Here is a 17,361-nt window from a genome sequence, read left to right as displayed (position 1 = left end):
GGGAGGAACCAAAAGCCCTGCTGAGGGTTAGATGCCTCAGGCATCAGGCATGAACTGTGGCTCTGCCACTGACCAGCTGGGAGAACCTGAGCAGTTCCCAGAGCTCTGGGACTTGGTTTCCCCACTCGGAAAATGAGGGTACTAATCATACTCATGGGATTGTAGTGAGGCTAAAATGAACTAAGGCAGGGGAGCTCTTAGTTTCTAACAGTACAATGTTACAAGTGAATTAGCATTTTTCTTTTTTATTGTGCTTTATGTTCTAGGGTACATGTGCACCACGTGCAGGTTTGTTATATATGTATACATGTACTGTGTTGGTGTGCTGCACCCATTAACTCGTCATTTACATTAGGTATTTCTCCTAATGCTATCCCTCCCCCTCCCCCCACCCCACCACAGGCCCCGGTGTGTGATGTTCGCCATCCTGTGCCCAAGTGATCTCATTGTTCAATTCCCACCTATGAGTGAGAACATGCATGTTTGGTTTTCTGTCCTTGTGATAGTTTGCTCAGAATGATGGTTTCCAGCTTCACCCATGTCACCTCAAAGGACATGAACTCATCCTTTTTTATGGCTGCATAGTATTCCATGGTGTATATGTGCCACATTTTCTTAATCCAGTCTATCATTGATGGACATTTCGGTTGGTTCCAAGTCTTTGCTATTGTGAATAGTGCCACAATAACATATGTGTGCATGTGTCTTTATAGCAGCATGATTTATAATCCTTTGGGTATATACCCAGTAATGGGATGGTTGGGTCATATGGTACATCTAGTTCTAGATCCTTGAGGAATCGCCACACTGTCTACCACAATGGTTGAACTAGTTTACAGTCCCACCAACAGTGTAAAAGCATTTCTATTTCTCCACATCCTCTCCAGCACCTGTTGTTTCCTGACTTTTTAATGATCACCATTCTAACTGGTGTGAGATGGTATCTCATTGTGGTTTTGATTTGCATTTCTCTGATGACCAGTGATGATGACTATTTTTTCATGTGTCTGTTCGCTGCATAAATGTCTCCTTTTGAGAAGTGTCTGTTCATATCCTTTGCCCACTTTTTGATGGGGTTGTTTGATTTTTTTCTTGTAAATTTGTTTAAGTTCTTTGTAGGTTCTGGATATTAGCCCTTTGTCAGATGGGTAGATTGCAAAAATTTTCTCCCATTCTGTAGGTTGCCTGTTCATTCTGATGGTAGTTTCTTTTGCTGTGCAGAAGCTCCTTAGTTTAAGTAGATCCCATTTGTCTTGGCTTTTGTTGCCGTTGCTTTTGGTGTTTCAGTCATGAAGTCTTTGCCCATGCCTATGTCCTGAATGGTATTGCCTAAGTTTTCTTCTAGGGTTTTTATGGTTTTAGGTCTAACATTTAAGTCTTTAATCCATAAGTATCCCGGAATTAGACCATGGTGATGGTTGCCCAACTCTGTGAATCTACTAAATGCCATTGAATCACACATTTTAGAAAAGGGAGAATTTTATGGTAGGGGAATTATGCGTAATAAAAAGTTGTTTTAAAAAGTTAAGCATACATTTACCATATGACCCAGAAAAATCCCATTTCTAAAGTATTTCCCAAGAGAAATAAAAGCGTGGGAGTTGATTGAATTGGGACAAAGGTGGAAGCAGGCGGAAGTGATGGACCTCCCCTGAGGTCTCCCTGGCAACTCAGCCTGTGTCTTTGCTAGGGATTTGGCTATAGATAATTCAGATGGCAGCTCCCAGCCTGGGGCTTGGAGCAGATTTGACTATGCACTTATAATAGGGATACCGTTTTCTGTTGCCTGTTAAACTGCAGTATTCTGCTTGCTTCCTTCCTTCTAGCACTTGACCCTTGCAGTCCTCCACTCTCCTCTGGGGCAGGAGGGGCCTGACTCCTTGGGAAGTTTTCATGGGCTAGCTCCTTGCTATTTAAGTGTGGTTCACTGACCAGCAGCCTGAGCATCACTTGGGTGCTTGTTAGAAATGCAGAGTCTTGGGCCCCTCCCCAGACCAGCCGAGTCTGAATCTGCCTTTAACAAGGCCCCAGGCAACCCATGCGCTCAGGGGAGCTGGAGCACTGTGCTCTTTTCAGAGCATGCAAGGCTGAGCTGCTCACCATTGAGGCTTAACCAGTAGACCACACAAGGAAGGAGGAAGGAAATTTCACCCTCAGATCCTCGAGAGCTCCGGATATGGGTTGAACTGTGTGTCTTCCAAAAGACAAAGGTTGAAGTCCTGACCCTGAGCACCTCAGAGTGTGACTCTGTTTGGAGGTAGGGTCTTTGCAGATGTCATTAGCGAAGGTGAGGTCATACTGGAGTAGGCTGGGCCCTGATCCAATGTGACTGGTGTCCTCATTAGAAGACGATCACATGAAGACAGAGACACGTGGAGAACGCCATGTGACAATGGAGGCAGAGATCGGAGTGGAGCATCTATAAGCCAAGGAACGTAAATATTGCCAGCAAGCTCTCAGAAGCTGGAAGAAATAAGGAAGGCTCCTCTCCTACAGGTTTCAGAGGGAAACGTGGTCCTGCTGACACCTCGATTTCAGACCTCGGGCCTCCAGAACTGTGAGACCAGACATTGCTATGGTTTGAAGCCACGTAGCTCGAGGTGCTTTGTTATGGCAGCTATAGGAATCTAATACAGTGCCCGAGACAGGCGGACTGTGCCCCTCTCCAGATGACTCCCCCCGTGCCTGCCTGTGACAGTGGCCACAGCTAGTAAACTGGGGGCTCATGGTGTCTTTAGGCTGAAGGGGGCCTTCACGTTTAGTGTCCCCAGGAGATGCTCAGCCTTCATGTGACCCAGATGCCCCGACATGTTCTGGCAGCCGCTGGAGAGGCAGCTGAGCTGAGAGCCTGTGAGCTGGCCCCTAATCCATGGCCGAGACTCAGAGGGGTGGCCCAGCCTGCCGGCTCCCAGTTCAGGCCAATTCAGCTGAGGAGGGCCTGTCCATGCGCAGAGGGTCCAGACCACATGCTCTGCCAGCCCATGACCTTGGCACTGGAGGGCACAAGAGACAGAAGGGCAGTGACAGCTGGAACGAGAGGAAGAGCAGATCTCAAATGCTCCCAGGCACTGGACCCTCGCAGGCAAGAATGTCTTCTGGATTCCCTAAGAATTTGCTACTCAGTGGGGAGGAGGAGGAGCACGGAAGTGGCCACCGTTGGCTGCTGTGCCCAGCAGGTCCACATTCCCTGCTCTGATGAGGCAGCTACATGTGAGAGGATTTCATGGTGCCCCTTAAGCCAGTCACAGGACATCGGGACCCAGGCAAAGGAAATCCTGATGATCCCAAAGGAAGCCTGGATACGAGTAACATCTTCAATGCCTTCCTCTCCCATTTCCCCACCCTGCAAAGCACTGGCATTGGGCAGTGCAAGGGAACTTTCTCCTTCCCTCTCTCCCTTCCTTCCTCCTATCCTTCCTCTCACTCCTTTCCTCCCCGGCTCCCTCCCCTATGCACCTGTCTCCTGCCCAGCCCACCTGGAGAAGGCTGCTCTGGGATTAATTCAGACCTAGATGATGGGAGTGAAGCAGCACCCCCGTCAGAGGGAAGCACTTTGGGCCCAGCCACCTGTTTCCCCCGTTTGATGAGGGAAACAATGCCTGGCAAAGCACCGCTCCCTGGCCAGGGCAGCAGGCCAACCTGCTGTCGCTGTGCCTTAATCACCCCCACGCCCAGGTGGCACCGTCTGCAGGGCCTTTTAATAGCACAGGGACAACGAGCTCACAGAGCTTCTCTGTCCCCTACAGACAGGCACCACAGAACCCTGGGAGAGAGAAAGTTAAACAAGCCCAGCCTCCCTGCCTCATACCTCGGGGCTGACTGGCTCTGACGTGGTTTGGCTGTGCTGTTCCAGCCTGGGACAGAGCACCCCACTGCCTGGCCTTTTCCGTGCCTGCATCCCCAGCAGGCTCTAACTGGGATTTGCTGGGGACTCACTCCAGGCCAGAAGAGGGCCTGTGAGCTCTGGTAGTTCATGCTGTATGTGGGCAACAGACCTGAGAAACACTGTTTCATAGGGTTGCCTCAAGCACATTTCAGGATGAAAACAGGAAGTCTAGCAAAGTAGTGAAGAGTTAGGACTTTGGAGTTGGGCAGTTCAAGTTCAAATACAGTGTCCTTGAGCACCCACTAAGCTCCCTGAGCCACATCTGCAGGCTGGGACACTGGGCTGATGTAAGAGTTAAATGGCACAGTGTGTGCAAAAAGCTCAGGCCCGAGAAGTCGACAGTGAAAGGAAGATGGAAGGGGTTTGAGGTCTGGGAAGTGTCTGGAAAACGTCGCATCGCAGAAGGCCTGTGGTGGTAGGATATGCGTATTGGTTTTGGTCCAGGTTCCTGGCTCCCAATGCCCACATTCCTTGTTAGAATGCTGGGGTGCTTTAGGACTCAGGAAACAGAATCTCTCTTTCTGACCTTCTCCTGTTTTCTCTCACTTGCCCATGGCGGGATGCTAATCTGTTTGTGGATCAAAAAGCCCTCATTCCACAGAAGGTCCTGCCCCATACCCTAGAGGAAGGAATGCCGCTTACAGAGGCCAAGAAAAGTCTGAGCAGGTCGGCCTTGCTGGGTTTAAATCACACGCTTTCTGTCCAGTCACATTTCCACGTGGTTGTCAAGCATGCCCGTGCATCGGAGCCTCCATAAAAACCCACGAGGACGGGGTCCGGGAGCTTCCGGATACCTGAACCCATAGAGGCTCCTGGAGGGTGGCGCGCCCAGGGAGGGCACCGAAGCTCCGGGCACCACATCCTGTGCATCTCTTTATCTGTATCCTTTGCGACATTCTTTAAAATAAACTGGTAAATGTGTTTCCCTGAGTTCTGTGAGTCGCTCCAGCAAGTTAATCAAACACAAAGTGGGAGTTGTAGGAACCCCAACTTGAAGCCAATGGGTGGGAGGCTCTGGAGGCCTGGCCCCACGACTGGTGTCTGAGGGCTGAGGGCCACTCTTCCAGACTGAGCCCTCCCGCTGTGGGATCTGACGCTATCTCTGGGTAGATATTAAATAAACCCATCAAGCAGTAAATCTCAGGTCTGATGCCCACGCAGGGCGTGAACTGCAAGAGTTGACAGACCATTGTCTTTGACTGATGAATGCCTGTTTGTGGGTTCATCAGTCAAGACATTGGTATTCACGACATGCAAGGCTGCCCTCCAGAGCTGGCACTTCACGGAGCTGTTTACTCACTGCTGGGTACCGTTCCTCTGAACGTTCTGAGGCTCTTTACAAACGTTAATTTATTTATGTCCGTAGCTCACGGTTAAGTAGGCGGTAAATGTTCTTTCAGGTGATGAGTGTATTCAGCACCAGAGAGGTGGAGGGGCGGGTTCAAAATCACACAGAAGCCCACTGGGGCTGACTGTATTTGTCATCAGGACCAGTATGTATCGCCAGGAGTTAAAATGTCACTTTGTCACTCTTTCAAACTAAATGTCAAGAAAGCAATTAGGGATGACCCAAAGGCTTGGAGGCCGGGAACAGCCTGGCCATCCGGGAGGCCGCAGATGGCTCCCCGTGGCTGGTGCAGGCTTTAGGAAGGATGGTGAGAGGTGTGCTGGGAGGGCAGGTGTCACGGCTGCTTCATGACTTACCTTACTTGCTTACCTTATATGAAGTAAGTTGTGATGTGACCACACCACTGTTAGCAAAGACAACACAAAGATATCAGGGTTCTGTGATGCTGGACAGGGAAGTAGGTGGTGAATGCTCAGAGGCCCAGCCTGAGGTTCAGAGCCCGGCTGGGGACCCTGTGGGAGACAGCCTGGGGACAGAGAGGTGTTGATCCAGAGGACAGACCTCCGGAGACACAAAGGGCCTGGCAATGGCCTGGTGGGATGTGGGTGAGGGAAGAGGTGAGGGGTGAAGGAAAGTGACCATCTGCAAGCCAGAGGATACAGCAGGAGAAGGGGTCTGGAGAGAGAGACTGGGGTGTGTGCAGGACCTCCCATCTCTGGTCACTGCTGTGTCCTGCGGGCAGCTCAGCTTCTGGCTTCCCTGGGAATCCGCCCCACAGCCACCTAGAAAAAACGAATTATCCCCCCTCTTCATCGCTGCCTCACTTCATAGGTGGGTTAGAATCACAGGACACCACAGCTGGAAGGAAGCTTAGCAGCAGTAAGTCAGCCCCTCTGTGGCAGAGAAGGGGACACCCACGGTCACTTGCACAAGGTCTGAGCTGTCGTTGGCAGAATCAAGACTCTCAGGCCCAGAGCCCCAGGAGACAGCCAAGGACGTGTTCTCAATGCTTTGATGACTTTCTTGTCACCAAGACACTCATGTCTGATTTCTCTCCCCGTGGACCCCATGTTTTAAAAGATTTTCATTCACCAAACAACTTCATTTATTAAGTAATAATTTATTCATTTTCCAATTTTTAAAATTAATCAAAGATATACATAACTGCCAGCTAGAGAGCCAGAGTCTGATCAGCAGGCAGTAACTCTTATTACCACCATGGGTTGATTTAATTTCTGCCAAAAGCAAAGAAACTTGACATTTTAGGTAGCTTGAACAGCTTCATCGTGCGAAAGTGGGAGGTTTTCCATTACACTTAGTGAAATATTCAAAATAGCTCCCAGACCCTGGTCAATAATTCATGGCACCCTTGGCCTCCAGGGACCCCCGTTGGGAACCACCACACCATATTATTTATGCAGGAGGTAAGACGCAAAGGGAATCTCACTGTCCTAGAGTCTCAGCAGCAAACTGTTAAGGGATTTGTAGCCTGGATCCAGTCAGGAGCCTTGGACAAACCACTCAGTCTTTCCCTGAGCCTCAGGTTTCCCATCAGTAAGGTGGGAATAAGGTATCAGTCAGGGTTCCTAGTTGCAAACAACAGAAACAAACTCTGATTGTATTAAGGAGAAAATAATGTATTAAAAGGATACTGGGGAAAATAGCTTGGCAGTTCCTCTGCAAGTTAAACATAGAATCACTACATGACCCAGCAATTCCATTCCTAGGTCTATACCCGAAAGAATGGAAAATAGGTCTCCAAACAAAAACTAGTACATGAATATTCATAGCAGCTCTATTCACAATCACCAAAAGCTGGACACAACCCACTGTCCATCAACAAATGAATGGGTAAACAAAATGTAATATATCCATGCAATGGGATATTGTTTGACTGTAGAAAGGACTGAAGCTCTGACACATGCTACAACATGCATGGGGCTTGAAAACACTCAAGGAAAGAAGTCAGACCACGTAATTCCATTCATATCAAACATCCAGAAAAAGCAAATCTATGGAGACAGAATGCACTAGTGGTTGCAAGGGACCGAGTGGGGAAGGGAGGAAGGAAAGCGGCTGCTTCGTGGATACGGGGTTTCCATTTGGGTGATGAAGTCCTGAACTAGATACTAGTGATGACTGCACAACACTGAGAAAGTATTTAATGTCACTGGATTGTACACATGATGTCTGGCAAGTCGCAGAGCGGCTAGCTGTGTGGGAACCATGCCCGTGACCGCTCCTCAGGGACGCTGCTTCTGCAGCCACTGAGGGTCCCAGTTGCTGGGTGCTGCACCTGCACTGCTGACCCAGGGTCTCCATGGCCTGCAGCTGTGCTAGCTGCCCGAGAGAGGGCCTTGGGGATCCCTGGGACTCTGGGCAAACACATCTGATTGGCTGCCTCACATCCCACCTTACACTGCAAGGAAGGCTGAGGAAGCAAGTCCCTGGCATTTTGTCTTCTGCTGTGGGAGTCAGTCCCTGCCTCCTGCTGAGACACAGGAGGAGGGATTCTCCCAAACACAGGAAGGTGGCAGAGAGGCGCTTCAGGACCACCAGCATGTGCAGAGCTAATGCCTGCTTCAAAGACAGAAGAGAACCTGTCTGAGGAGTGTGGTGCGTGGGGGATGTGCAGGAAATGCTAAGACGGGCAGATCGCGAAGTCAACATTGCTCTCTAAAGCGTTCTTCATGGTTGGCAACTTTCTCTCCCCTCTTCAGCCTCCGCTGAACGCCCCGCACCACTGCCACCTCAGAAAAACTCATTATTCAGAGACAATTACTCTCTCACCTTTCCTATCTCGATGTTTCTAAACGTTCAACAAGATGATAATCGCAGCTGGTCCTTTGTCTAGCGGACACTAATCCTTGCCTCTGGGCTCTGTGATGTGTTTTGCAGTTTAGCACAAGGACCTTGCTGCTGTCCACTTAGAAACCCAATAATGGTGAGGTGGTGCTCAGGAGCGGGCTGGCGCTGTGGGGACCTGGTCTGCCCTCTGCGCTAGGTGACAAAGCCCCTGTCTGCCGTTTGGCCACCATCCCCATGGTACCATTCACGGCCCCTCCCAGCTGGGTGTGAGGGTGGAGCACTTTGGAAGCTCTTACCTCTAATCTCCTATACAGACAATTCCAGAAGTAAATAGAAGCAAAACAGGATGCCAGTTAGATATTCTTTTGTTTTTTTTAAGGGTAAATTTTGATATAATTTTAAAATTTCAGAGAAGTTGCAAATATAGTACAAAGAGCTCCCATATACTATTTACCCAGGTTCAACAATTGTTTAACATTTTATGCTGTTTGCTTTTTCACTCCTCTCTCTTCGTCCTCCTCCCTTCTCTCTCCCTCTCCCCCCGCCCCCCACAGACTGTGCTGTTTTACCTCTAAATGCTCCAGTGTGTATTTTCCAGAAACAAAGACCATCTTGGACATGACCACAGTGTAATTACCAAAATCCGGAGACTTAACACCGATACGATATTATTACCTGAATCCTCAGCCCATAATCAAAGCTCATCAATTGCCCAGTAATGCCCACTGTAGCTTTTTGGAGATTTTCAAGATGTCGATTTCTAGTTTAATTTCACTGTAGTCAGAGAACATGCTCCCCAAAATGTCAACCTTTTGAGATTTACTACATCGTATTTTCTGGTTCCTCCCTTGTCTCCTCAGCACTCCAGCTGGCTCCTTCTGAAAGTTTCCCTGGACTCTGTCCCACTCAGGCAGCTGAGAGGTCAGTTGAAGACCTGGGGGAATTTATACACAGGTTTTAAGAGCTCCCCCCTTGCTCCTTTCTTTTTTTAGGCCTTTTCATTTTTATTACTCAAAAAAGTTTCATTTTTTATTTAGCTTTCTGACTCTGCGCTTGTGCCTTCAACACTTTCACAAGAATGTTCTGCTCCTCAATACGGGAGGCACGCTTGGTCCTGTCACGATCACATCTAGCACACATGGAGCCACCACAGGCCCTGCTGACATGTTTCTTCGCTTTGGACCATCTCATAAGAACTTCAGGTCTTACCGCACGAACCCCTCGAAGTCTGCCTGGGCACATGCCACCTGCAGATGTTGGTGCTTTCCCAACCTTCTTGGTATAAAGGTAAACAATTCCATTACCAGGGGTTCAGGGCAGCCTAGTTTTGTTAAAGGCTGTATTTTAGGAAAGCCTACGACAGTATGTCAAACGCCGGACCGTTCTAAGTGCCTGCAGACAACAACATATCCGGAAGCGCTCACTTGCTCCTTTTGACCTGCTCCTTTCCCTCCTCGTTTTCCAGCCTTTTAGGAATCCCTTCTCTTCTGCTGAGCCCTCAAGGCAGTGAGAGAGGCTCTACTTTCTACATCAGCCCCAGTGGAAAGCCAGGCAAATCCTCATCCCTTACAGATGGACACTCTTCCCGTTTCTGCCTGTTCTTATCCACTTTCCAATAGTTCTTTAAGAAACTTTAAATAGTTTCTTAACTATTTGAAGAACTATTTAACTGGAGAACTATTTGCCTTCAGATAGTTATTTAAGAAAACATTTTTTTGGTCCAGAGTTGATACATCAACATGCACACACACACACACACACACACACACACACACACACACACACGTGCACAGACACATATAATTAGGAATGCATCTTGTGTCTCATTCCATAATATGTTGCTATCACTCAAAATAGTACAAACGCGACCCTAATATGACAACTTTTAATTTTGGTTGGATTCACCAGATTCAATTGTTTATTTATCTGATTTCATTATTTCATGATCTCTCCGTAACATTTCATGAAAAGGTCTTTTGGGGACTTAATGTAAGTGACAACAGAATTCAGTGTGATGAAACCAAACATATATGAAATGCACCAGAAGCCATATGCTGAAACCTATGAATATGTCAACCAGCAATTCACTGGCGCATAAATGTGCAAATGAGGAAACGTTGTTCAAACACTTCAGCTTGTATTTTACAAAACAGTGTTTAAATATTTGACATAGTTTAGTAATATTTTAGAAAAATGGCCTACCTAGTCTGGATGATGTATGCATTTGCTGGGGTTCCTGTAAGGAAGCTACACACACTGGGGGAATGAACAGCAGAAGGTTATTGCTGCGTCGTCCCGGAGCCTGGAAGTCCAGGATCAAAGTGTCAGGTTTGGATTCTCCTGCAGCCTCTCTCCTTGGCTTGCAGACTTCCCTCTCTACATGTCTGTATCCTAACTGCCTCTTTTTAAAATGTTTATTTTAAGTTCCTGGGTACAAATGCAGGTTTGCCACATAGGTAAACTGGTATCATGGGGGTTTGTCGTACAGATTATTTCATCACCCAGGTATATTAAGCCTAGTGCCCATTCGTTATGTTTCCTGATCCTCTCCCTCCTCCTACCCTCCACTCTCTGATAGGCCCCAGTGTGCTTTATTCCCCTCTATGTATCCATGTGTTCTCATCATTTAGCTCCCACTTACAAGTGAGAACATGTGATATTTGGTTTTCTGTTCCTGTGTTAGTTCACTTAGAATAATGGCCTCCAGCTCCATCCATGTTCTTGCAAAGGACATGATCTTGTTCTTTTTATGGCTGCATAGTATTCCATGGTGTATTTGCACCACATTTTCTTTATCCAGTCTACCATTAATGAGCATTTAGGTTGATTCCATGTCTTTGCTATTGTGAATAGTGCTGCAATGAATATACACGTGCACACAAACGATTTTAGATTAGGACAGATCCTCACGGCCTCATTTTCACTTAACCACCCCCGTAAAGACTTCAGAAGATCAGGACTGCAGCAGTGAATTTTGGGGGACACAAACCAACCCATCACAGATGGCCAGCCTCTCCCCCTGCCTGTCTTTGGTATATTAACTCACATTTTACCTAAGAGTGGAGTGGACTCTATCTTAGGAAGAGTGGAAGCTGTGCCCTGGAGAGCCAAACTCTGACCAAAAAACCCATTTGGAGGTGCTGGCGATTCTAGGGGTGCGCCTCACACCCTGTGTCCCGGTGACTCCTTTGCCCCGGGAGTCAAAGGTGCAGGATGAAGTCTTGCGTGCTTCCATGGACTATCTCTTGGGACCGGCTCATTCTTAATCTGACCAGCATCTGCTTTACATTTTTTTCCTACTTAAAAATATTCCTACTTAAAAAATATTATTACTATCAGGTGCAGTGGCTCACGCCTGTAGTCCCAGCACTTTGGGAGGCTGAGGTGGGCAGATCACTTGAGGTCAGGTGTTTGAGACCAGCCTGGCCAACACAGAGAAACCCCATCTCTACTAGAACTACAAAAATTAGCTGGATGTGGTGGCAGGTGCCTGCAATCCCAGCTACTCAAGTTGCAGTAAACCAAGATCATGCCATTGCACTCCAGCCTGGGCGACAGAGGAAGGCTCTGTGTCAAAACAAAACAAACAAACAAACAAAAAAAGTTAGTAATCATGGACATGGTAACCAATCAAATGCCACAAAAGAACTTATAATGAAAAGACCCCATATTCCATCATTAAAAAATTACATAGTGGGGTGTATTTAATGTGGCATTCATTTGAATGAACTCTCTTTTTTCCCAGCTTTATTGAAGTGTAATTGACAAAAAATGTTTACATTTATGACAAGCAACATGACGTTTTGATATACATATCCATTGTGAAATAATTACCACAATCAAGCCAATTAACACATCTACCATCTCACATACCTGTCATGTTTTGTGGGAGGAACAGTTCAGATCTACTCTCTTAGCATTTTTTTTTTTTTTGAGACGTTGTCTCACTCTGTCGCCCAGGCTGGAGTGTAGTGGCGCGATCTCGGCTCACTGCAAGCTCCACCTCCCGGGTTCAAGTGATTCTCCTGCCTCAGCCTCCCGAGTAGCTGGGACTACAGGTGTCCGCCACCACGCCTGGCTAATTTTTTTGTGTTTTTAGTAGAGACGGGGTTTCACCGTGTTCGCCAGGATGGTCTCGATCTCTTGACCTCGTGATCCACCTGCCTCCACCTCCCAAAGTGCTGAGATTACAGGCGTGAGCCACTGCACCTGGCCTCTCTTAGCAATTTTTAAGAACACAATACATTGTTATTAACTATACCCACCATGATGTACAATAGGTCTCCAGAGCTCATTCCTCCTGTCTAACTGAAACTTCATACCCTTTGATGAGCATTTCCCCATTCTTCTCACCCCAGGGCACTGGTAACCACTATCCTACTCTCTGCCTCTATAAAGTTCAACTTTTTTACACTCCACATATAAGTGAGAGCATGCAGTATTTGTCTTTCTGAGTCTAGCTTATTTCACTTAGCATAATGTCCTCCAAGTTCATTCATGTTGTTGGAAATGTTTTTTTTAAGGCTGAGTAGTATTCTGTTGTGTTAGTGAGGATGTGGAGTATATATATCACATGTGTGCATATACCACATTTTCCTTATTCATTCCTCCATCAGTGGACACTTAGAGGTTGATGGCATGTCTTGGCTACTGTGAATAATAATGCAACAAACGTGGACGTGCAGATATTTCTTCTAGATACTGATTTCATTCCTCTGGATATATCCCCAGTAGTGGGATTGCTGGATCACATGGTAGCTCTATTTTTACTTTTTTGAGGAACCTCTAAATTGTTTTCCATAATGGCTGGTCTAACTCACATTCCCACCAACAGTACAAGGGTCCCTCTTTCTCTGCATCCTCACCGACACCGGCCTTTGGTCTTTTTGATAATAGTCTTTCTCAAGGCGTTAGGTGATATCTCATTTTAATTTGTAGTTCCCCAATGATTAGTGATGTTGAGCATTTTTTCACAAACCTGTTGGTCATTTATATGTTTCATTTGAGAAATGTCCACTTAGGTTACTTGTCCATTTTTGATGAAGTTATTTGCTTTCTCGCTGTTGAGTTGTTTGAGTTTCCTATATATTTTGGACATTAACCTCATATAGGATATATGGTTTGCACATATCTCATTCCATTTGACAGGCTGTCTCTCCACTCTTTGTTTCTTTAGCTGTGCAGAAGCTTTTTAGTTTGGTGCAATCCCACCTGTTTGCTTTTGTTGCCTGTGCTTTTGGGATCATGTCTAAAAATCATTGTCAAGGCTAATACCAATAAGCTTTTTCCCTGTGTTTTCTCAAAATGGATTAAAGACTTAAACATAAAACCTGAAACTGTAAAGCCACATTCCATCATTTTAAGCAGTCCCTGGCAAACACTTACAACTCAGTTGCCCTGCTTGTCGCTCTCATGCTTGCCTAGAAAAACCCCTCCCCTGGTGTCTGCATCTCTGCACCCACCTACACGTGTGAACCCAAACAGCCTGGAGAAAAAGCCCAGCCAATGCCAATGGGTGGCACTCTGCATTGCTGACTGAACCTCAGTGGCCCCTAATTATTTCCAGCCAATTCCACTGCAGTTTTTAAATCAGCAGGCGCCTCCTTTTCCTGGATATCAGCTCATACTCTTCTGTCCTGGAGCCTCCAATATTCCTTCCTCCTGCTCTCACTCGAGGGGAGCTGGCTCCCATTCCCAACTTTCCTGGGAAATGGAAGCCATCAGAAGAGAGTGCCTTTATGCTCCCGTACCTCATCTCCCGTTTCCTACACAAGTCACTGGGTGTCTACCAGAGCTTGTGTCCCCCTTCGTCTATTCCAGGATTTCACTCAGCCCTCGTTCCCTTTGATATGTCCACGCTTTGAAACTGCTCAGCCTAAAGAGGGTGAGGCTGTGCTTTGATGCAATGAGAATTTCTTGAGCAGCCTCCTCCCGCCTCCTGTGGGTCTGCAAGGGAAGCCTGAGCAGGAAACCCCAGGCACCAGAGGGACATACAGCAGCCACTTTCAGTAAAATGCCATTACCTGATGGCTTAATTACAAGCTGAAATGAAAAAAAAAAAAACAAATAAACAAATAAAACCCTAACTCCTTTTTTATGCTTAATTTCATTCCTAGTGACCTTCTTTGATGGAAATAGAGAAATTCTGTTGTTGTATTGAAGAAGTATTAAATTTTCCAAATGTGCATTTCAGCTTCTCAGAACTCATGGTTGCCATGGGCTCCGGTGCAAACTTATCTGCCCATGGCCCACACAATGTCCAATGTCATGTCATGGGACCCCGCCACTTTGTGACATAAAATGTAAGAACACGTAATGCTACTGGCTGGGTGTGATGGCTCACGCCTGTAATCCCAGCACTTTGGGAGGCCGAGGTGGGCGAATCACAAGGTCAGGAGATAGAGATCATCCTGGCTAACACAATGAAACCCTGTCTCTACTACAAATACAAAAAAATTAGCCAAATGTGGTGGTGGGCGCCTGTCATCCCAGCTACTCGCGAGGCTGAGGCAGGAGAATTGCTTGAACCCCGGGAGGCAGACATTGCAGTGAGCCGAGATCGCGCCATTGGACTCCAGCCTGGGTGACAGAGCGACTCTCCGTCAAAACAAACAAACAGCAAACAAACAAAAAACAAAACAAAAAACACTTAATGCTACTTTGAGGCCAACATAAACAATATGTGTTTCCCTGCCTCAAGCCAGCCTACGTTTGGCTGTGCCAAGGTAGAGGGCAGGAGCTTGTCTGGAGTAGGCAGTACTGGGGGACCCATCAGGAAACCCACCCCCTGGTCTGCAGGGGACTGTTCTGTGACTGAAGAGCTTACAGGAAAGGTCAATGTCGACTCATGGTTAACTCAGGTCATTCAGTGTGTTTTGACTGAGAGTTTGCCACATGTTGGGTGCAGTCCTAGGCAAGTGAAGGTGGCGTCACTGTCAACAAGGATGTCACAGCCCTGCCCTCATGTTGCTCACATGCCAGTGGGAGGGAAACATGAAGACAGATAAGCAGGCAAATAACTATGTGCAATTGTAGTGGGGGCTGTGAAGAAAATGAGCATAGGCCTGAACCAGAGTGACAGGGGTTGCATTTTAGGGGTATTGTTCAGAAGAGTGTCTCAGAAGGTTAACATTGAAACTGAGACCCAGAGGATGAGAAGGAGCCACTTGAGGGGAAGACATCATCCTGGCCAAGGGCAGACCCAGAACAAAGAGCCGAGATGAGGCAGAGATGGTTGATTATGAAACAGAAGACCCATCAGTGTGGCCCCTGGAGCAGAGGGACCAGGGAGAGGCAATGCAATGAGGCTGGGGAGAAGGGCCTTGCAGTCAGGTGAGGAGTCTGGATTTCAATCTCAGAGAAACGGGAAGCCCTTGGAAGGTTTGACAAAGAGCGAGCCATTGTTTGATTTGTCACCTAAGCAGTTCAGTCTTACTGCTTTGTGTGAATGGATTCAAGGGGGGAAAAGTGGACGTGGGAGACCAGCTGGAGGAGGCTGTAGTCATGGGGGATGGAGGTCAGGGTGACTGGGACTAGGGAGGGAGAAGTGGACAGAGTTGAGATGGGTTGATTGGATGCAAAGAATAAGGGAGGGGTGGGTGGCATCAAGTATGACACCTGTGTTTTAGGGCCCATGCATCTGGGTGTCCGGCAGAAAAAGGTGGAGGTGCATGAGTTTTGGGGGTGGGTGTGGAGGTGATGTGAAAGAAAAATTACACCAGACAGAGTTTAACAGGCCAGGAAGACTTTTTTCTAGACTATTGCAATAGGGAAGGAGACTGAACTCAAGTCCTAATGCAACAGGGGCAGCCATGGATTTATGGCCAACAGGGTGAGGGGTCACTGGGCAGAAAGTTACCAAAAGGAACTTGGTTAGGTATCAAGAGTGGGGAGATTCTCACCAACCTGGGCTTGGCATGCTGAGGATGAGGCCTAATCTAGAAGAGAGCTGAGCAGGGCCTGACTCAGGTTTGGCCAAGGAGGGTGTATTAGTTTGTTTTCGTGCTGCTGATAAAGACATATCCAAGACTGGGAAGAAAAAGAGTTTTAACTGGACTTACAGTTCCACATGGCTGGGGAGGCCTCAGAATCATGGCAGGAGGTGAAAGGTGCTTCTTACATGGCAGCAGCAAGAGAAAATCAGGAAGAAGCAAAAGCAGAAACCCTTGATAAACCCATCAGATTTGTGAGACTTATTTACCATCAGGAGAATAGCATGGGAAAGACCAGCCCCCATGATTTAATTACCTCCCCCTGGACCCCTCAATTCTGGAAGATACAATTCAAGTTGAGGATTTGGGTGGAGACACAGCCAAACCATATCATTCTACTCCTGGCCTCTCCACATCTCATGTCCTCACATTTCAAAACCAATCATGCCTTCCCATTAGTCACCCAAAGTCTTAATTTGTTTCAGCATTAACCCAAAAGTCCACAGTCCAAAGTCTCATCTGAGACAAGTCAAGTCTCTTCCACCTATGAGCCTTTAGAATCAAAAGCAAGCTAGTTACTTGCTAGATACAATGTGGGCACGGTTAATTGGTAAATACAACCATTCCAAATGGGAGAAATTGGCCAAAACCAAGTGGTTACAGGTCCTATGCAAGTTCAAAATCCAGCGGGGCAGTCAAATTTTAAAGTTCCAAAATGATCTCCTTTGACTTCAGGTCTCACATCCAGGTCACGCTGATGCAATAGGTGGGTTCCCATGGTCTTGGACAGCTCCGCCCCTGTGGCTTTGTAAGGTATAGCCTCTCTCCTGGCTGCTTTCATAGGCTGGCATTGAGTGTCTGCAGCTTCTCCAGGCAAATGGTGCAAGCTGTTGGTGGATCTACCATTCTGGGATCTGGAAGATGGTGTCCCTTTTCATTCATCTCCACTAGGCATGCCCCAGTAGGGACTCCGTGTGGGGGTTCCAACCCCACATTTCCCTTCCACACTGCCCTAGCAAAGGTTCTCCAAGAGGGCTCTGCCCCTGCAGCAAACTTTTGCCTGGGCATCCAGGCTTTTCCATATATCTTCTGAAATCTAGACAGAGGTTCCCAAACCTCAATTCTTGACTTCTGTGCATCCGCAGGCTCAACACCACATGGAAGCTGCCAAGGTTTGGGGCTTCCACCCTCTGAAGCCACAAATTGAGCTCTATGTTGGCCCCTTTCATCCACAGCTGGAGAGGCTGGGACACAGAGCACCAAGTCCCTAGGTTGCTCACAGCACAGACACCCTGGGGCCAGCCCATGAAACCACTTTTTTCTCCTGGGCCTCCAGGCCTGTGATGGGAGAGGCTGCCCTGAAGGTCTCTGACACGCCCTGGGGACAT

General features: G+C 47.4%; 1 pseudogene; it reads right to left on the bottom strand.

Moving 5' to 3' along the window:
• Positions 1-9,071: 9,071 nt before the first annotated feature.
• On the bottom strand, positions 9,072-13,797 carry LOC112427659 (large ribosomal subunit protein eL34-like; annotated as a pseudogene).
• Positions 13,798-17,361: the final 3,564 nt, after the last annotated feature.

The sequence above is a fragment of the Macaca nemestrina genome, chromosome 5 (assembly GCF_043159975.1).
Source record: "Macaca nemestrina isolate mMacNem1 chromosome 5, mMacNem.hap1, whole genome shotgun sequence".
NCBI classification, from domain to species: Eukaryota; Metazoa; Chordata; class Mammalia; order Primates; family Cercopithecidae; genus Macaca; species Macaca nemestrina.
This window is presented reverse-complemented; position numbering and strand designations above follow the sequence as displayed.